At 36.5% G+C, this 5995-nt stretch overlaps 1 long non-coding RNA gene across 2 annotated transcripts; it reads left to right on the top strand.

Annotated features, from left to right (window-relative positions):
• Nucleotides 1–214: 214 nt before the first annotated feature.
• LOC145421341 (uncharacterized) lies at nucleotides 215–3147 on the top strand. Of its 2 annotated transcripts, XR_013902678.1 has the most exons (5): nucleotides 215–355; nucleotides 770–833; nucleotides 1192–1344; nucleotides 1711–1801; nucleotides 2396–3147. It is a non-coding gene; the product is annotated as an uncharacterized LOC145421341 (long non-coding RNA). The 2 variants fall into 2 exon arrangements; XR_013902677.1 differs by lacking the exon at nucleotides 215–355 and having other exon boundaries at nucleotides 694–833.
• The last annotated feature ends 2848 nt before the right edge of the window (nucleotides 3148–5995 follow it).

Genomic DNA, 5995 nt, shown 5'->3' with positions numbered 1-5995 from the left:
TGATGAATCCAAATGTCAATTTTTTCTTTAGAAACAAAATCAATAATGTACAGAGGAGAGAAGTACACTGAAAAAAAGGGACTGGCCATCTCTTGGATTTATGTAAGCATCTTGCATGCATTTAACACAATTGCCTCATGTTTTAAAGTTAAATGTAACTATATAGTGTAAAAACTACATGATATGCAGAAAGGGTGTATTAAATTGTTCATATCATGTTCAGGTGACGTAAGTCAATAAGATAGCAACGTTAAATCTCGTGAAACCACGCGTGATTTCATCTCGCGGGCTTTGGATCGTGGTTTAAAAAAGGCATCCATCTCAGTCAAGTCGAGCAGCCAACTCTACGTTTTTGGTATGTCTTGATTTTTTGAATTCATTTTTACCATAATTCAGCCAAATGTAGTTAAACGTCTAGAGTGTCGCCATGTAACATGCTAAAAAAGAGCCGTTAGCTTATTTGCTGTTTTATCTGTTGTCAAAGAATTGGCGCTTTTTCATTTGAATTTGTCTTTGGCACAAGAGCCGTAATATCACATTAAACCTAATTACGAGGCACTCATAACATAATTTGGTTTTCTGTGTGAATAGATTTGTCAACTGACTCTTCAGTTACATTGTGTATTTACTGCACCGTGGTGTTAGTGAGATTTTGGACATTGAACAGCTTTAGCTAATATCATCAGCGGCATTATGCTAGCTTACATCCCTACCCCTCCTGCCCTCACCTGCTGTCCTTTTGTTTTTGTTTTTTTTGCTGCACATTGAGAGATGACCTCTATTCTGCATTTCACCAGGAGTCAGCTGATGGATTGTGGGTTCAAGGTGTTATGGTAAGAAAGTATATTCTATTTTCGTTTCTGTAACTTAATTATAATAGGTTTTTTATAATTATTAGGTGCATGCATACTCACCCTATTAATACAACTGAGAGATCCAAAATCTGCCATAGGTTTAACTTATACCTGTATGTATTGCCAGAAAGGTGATTACTGGACTCGCATTAATGCACACTTGAACTGAAATGAGGTTGTAACTTGTGGGTTGTTGGGTTGCAAATCAGAAACAAACATCTTTGGATTTTTTTTAATCCCATAAGATCTGGAAACACAGTTTTTATTCAACAAAACATTACTGATTAACCAAGCACAGTGCCTGCTGTTATTTCAAAATAATTTTATGTCATTTCAGATAAAATGCAGCATTCCAGTGCATCCCAACCATGCCTTTACAGTCAAGGTTTCTGACGGAGCTGAGTTTTTCTCTGACAGTCTGCTGAAAGTGTTTGCAAAGTGATCGGGGGAACAGGGCACAAAGCTAAAGGATGTAGCGGCCATAATGACAGTAAGAACTTTAAAATTCTTTAACTACAAAGTGTATATGTATTGGATTAGGTCAGTAAAAGATTTTTATGCTACATCCATTGAAACAGTCAACTATTACCTGTGAGTAATGATTCCACTAAAAGGATGCCATAATTTTCGTCATGCATTTACTGGCCCACTGAGAAAAAATTATCTTTTTTTAAAAATAAATGTTCTGGAAACTATATATCCATAAAGTTGATGTCAAACAGGAACTTTTGATATTGCTTTGTAGATGCTGGTGTTGCATGTTGACTGGTTTAAAAAGTCAAGAGTTTTTGTCTGGGATCATTTTCTTCTGTGCTACTGAAAAGTTCACAAATCTCTGTTTTCTTTGTTATAATAGTCAAGGATGACATTAATGCTCGGAGTCCCTCATCAAAGTGCTCCGCATCTGTGTGAAAGACAATTGCAACATCTTGGTGCAGGAGTTCATGGTGAGTGTTTTATGAGTAGATTGTGGCTTTGCAACATTTAAAAATGCATTTAGTTATCCACTTGATCCTCATTGGACTGGTTAGGACCAGTAGTCCTCTTTAATAATTTGAAGTTCACATGAGGCCTGGTAGTGAACTCGGCCGCCGGCCCTTGAGGCCCCATCCCCACCCCTGTATTAGGGGTCACATCAGTGTGAAAAAACTTTAAATTTGTCATTCTAATGAACAAAGGAAAATCCCACCAATATTTATATTAGCTTTTGTTTGAAAAAATGACCAACTGACCAACAGCTAACCAAATTGTGGGGCTGAAAGTCTAAATTCTAACATCTTCTGAGTGACATAACCTGGATTTCTGATGGGCCGGTGTCTTTCTAACAAAAACTAATGTAAAGCATTTGAAATTATTATGTTTTTCACCCTCTCTTAGAAACTCTGTTAGACCATGAATGGCAGCATGGCAGGCCACTCTTTGGCTATAGCTATTTACTATGTTGCTTGCATTGGTTTAAATTACTCTAACATTAGAACTGGTAGATTCAAAAGAGATGAGTTTAAAAAGGAATCTTAAAGAAATGTTTTGTGTTTAACCAGGACTTGACTGAGGCCACTGCACAGATTGAGAAAACCACAATGAACATCTGTCTCCAGAGGATGCACCAGGCAATGACTTTTCTGATGTTGTTCTTCAAGATCTGGATAACGTGACCTTTGCAGTAGCCATGCTGTTTGGACCTTTTTTATTCCTTCAACATGAGTTACCCATCACAACTCTGCTACACTTTTGAGGTGATTCAATGGGTGGTAATGGAGTTGGATGCAACTCAGCTCTCAAGAAAAGCTCACAACTAAGACAAAACTGCTCCTGCAACGAAGCTCACTGTTATGCATGTGAGGTGACCAGCTCTAGGTGAGAGGACATTTAAATCTCACACTTGTTCTGCTGCATTTTTGAAGCTCAATTCCAGGAACGGATCGCAGGGTTCATTTTTATATACTCTGCAACTGCCATGAGGACGAGCCGTTTTTTGTTGTTGTTTGTTTTTCCTTTTGCTCTGTACAAGTTCTGTTTGTCTGTTTGGCAGCATTTTTAAATTTCTCTTTGTATTTTTTCTTTCTTTTACTAGTGAAGAGATGTAGCGTGAACAGTTATACAGTCTAAATATCCCATATGGGTCGTGTGAAATGGTATTTTCAGTTTCATTCAGTTGAAGTAAAGAACGTTGAATATTTCTAAGTGTGCTGTTTTGAACCAAGATGTCACAGTATGATCAGTGCTGTAATTTTTGACAGTCACTGTATCAATGTTATTTTTGCGTCTCTTGAATAAAGGTTTTGACCTGCAAGTGCTAATTTCTTTAGTTATTGGGGTAAAATGGGTAGTGTTAATAGGAAGGTGTTTGCCAATTCAGTAACCTAATTTAATGTTAATGGAAACTAACATTACCTCAAATTGTTTAGTCATAATTGTTGTTTAACTGAATCTTGACGTTAGAGGCCTTAAATAGAATGTTTTGTATTGTTCTTTCCCAACATTTTTCAAAAGAAACAGTCCAATTTCTTTGCTGTGATTGATTCCAGAGAACACGGAAGAACTGACATTATTTAACTGTTGATTTATATAGATTCAGTAGAGGAGTAATGTCAGTTTAATTCTTTACCTACTGTCAATGCAGTGAAATTAGACATTTTGTTTTGAAAGGTTACTGGTGGATGCCAGCAACCATCTTGGAAGAGAACAATACAATCTGTTATAAGGCCTCCATTTGAAAATTGTGTATTTGATACTAGAATATAATAGCAAAATGTAATTTGAAGATAACATGTAGTATTTAAGTGACCAAGTAGTATTGGGTAAAAGTTATTGAATCGTGTTGGGATAACGTGAGAAAATTGTGAAGGATTAAAATATTCCAAGAGCTCAAATTACTTCATCAAAACATGTTTAAGTCACATTTTATCAACACAAATTGCACAAGTTTATTGAACATGAATAAATTGTGTTAATTTAACTCAATTGTTTAAGTTGCTGCCAAAGCAAAACATCTGTGTGCAACAAATGTCCACCATTGAATTAAGTAAATCCAACAACATATTTTTTTCAGTGTACAACAGTGAGGGTCTAGTGTCTGTATAACATAGTGAAGGCTCTGTTATGGTGTGGGACTGAATGGTGTTTAGGATCTTGTCAAAACTGCCATCAGTTATTTATCCATCATGTGGAAATTTGGAAAGCAACTGATTTTTAACAGCTTCATTTTGCAGTATGACAATGATATCAGTGCTGTAAAAACATTTCTAGATAGTGTTCAATTGTGTGGTTTTCCTTCCGTCATGGATTGGCCTCCGCAAATCCTGGACCTCAACATTGCTGCCACAGTGTGGAATCATTTGACAGAAAATTAAACAAGAGGCAGCCAAAAGAAGAAGGCTGCCTCAGAACACTGAATGCCCTTCCTGAACCCTGGAGAACTTCAGGCTGTGTTGAAGAATAAAGGTGGTCATACCAAATATTGACTTTCCTCATTAGAACTACCACGTACTACCATTTATCTTTGCACATATCTCAATAAATCAGTGCACTTATTTCCCATTTTACTACCAAAATAATTTATAAAGAAATGAGGATTCACTCAACACCTTCTCAATATTGTAGTTATTTTCACTATAAAGCTGTGAGTGTTTTTAATCTGTAATAACATTATAGATTTAAAAAAGGAAATAGATCAAATAACACTGACTAAAATGATCCTCAGATATATTTACAGATGAAATTAAATGTCCTGATGCTGATGAGTCACTTTTGAATAATCCCAGCCTAGGGCAGCATGATTAAAGGACAAATTAAGCTTATAACTAAAAATACTCTATAAGCAATCACATTATATATCACATTTAAAATAACAACAAAACAATATTGTAGCAACATTGTATAATGAACATCTTCACATGACTTACCTGAAGTAAATAACTCAAAGAGAAGCCTAAATATTTACAGTTAGCAGTTTATAAAAAAGAAAAGTTAAGTATTTAACCGGATACGGTATTTCCATTTTATATTTGTTTAGTAGAGACCAGACCAAACCTCCCCTGAACAGTGAAAAAGAGCCTTGAAACCAACTTCAGATCTAAAATGAATTTAAAAAAAATATTGCTCTGTAAATTCTGATAGGCAAGGGTTTTACTTACCCAACAATAAATGGGAACAGTCCCCTGTATCAATATATAATTTGAAAATATGCCAGAATTATCAAAGCTTCCAGCTGGCTAAAAATCATTTAAAACACTTTAAGTCTGCTTTTAAATGAACAACATAAAAAGAAACCAACTCAGCAATGCTGCACCTGGCAAGGGAAATTGCTCTAGTTCAAGCACTTTGTGTGTGTCATTGCTGATTGCTGATTGTGGTCGTTCTATGCTGTCCAGGAGCACTTAGCTTCAGAAGCCCATTTGTTGTCATTTGACATCTGACGCCCTTGTTCATCTCAGTCAGGCTTAGATGCAAAGTCATCTCTGGGTAATGGTGCAAACACTGCAAATGGTAAGCAAGCCCATTATGCCTGAAGAATGCAGACAGCGAATCTTTGCAGAGTTTGTTTGTGAAGCCGTCACATACATCACATCTCTCTTAAAATCGTGTGTTGTGATTGCGGCAGTGAATGAGAATATGACACATTAAGAAGAAGGGAGACCTGGGATTTTGCCCAATTAACATTTCACCTTTATATTTTTTTTAACCATGTAAAGCACTTTGTGCTACATTTTTGTATGAAAAGTGCTTTATAAATAAAGATTGATTGATTAATTGATATTATTAACTGGAGGAATGTGAAGCAGATTACCCTCATTTTGGCTGCGATCGTCTATCAGGGATGTCTGCTTTTTGTGTGAAACTGCTGATGGCCAACACTGCTTTATAGCTTGTGAGTGAAGTACCAGAGTCTGTATTTTAAACAGACAACATGGAAATTCCAGCTGCATGCATTGCTAGACGCAAGATTGGATGTAAACAACAGAGAGGCACCAACCTGACAGTCAAAAGTGAGGATAATTTATCTTCCCCTGCATCTATCTCAGCAGTAAGCCGGCTCTGTCAGTACCCATGCAGTGAAGACGTCGTTGTTTGAGCCCATTATAAAAGTTCAGGCCGTCACTAAAGGAGTCAGGGAAACAGGGCTCCTCTAGCTTGACAGC

The sequence above is a fragment of the Astatotilapia calliptera genome, chromosome 17 (assembly GCF_964374335.1).
Source record: "Astatotilapia calliptera chromosome 17, fAstCal68.1, whole genome shotgun sequence".
Classification (NCBI taxonomy): Eukaryota; Metazoa; Chordata; class Actinopteri; order Cichliformes; family Cichlidae; genus Astatotilapia; species Astatotilapia calliptera.
Note: the sequence above shows the minus strand (reverse complement) of the source record. Positions and strands in the feature narration are given on the sequence as shown.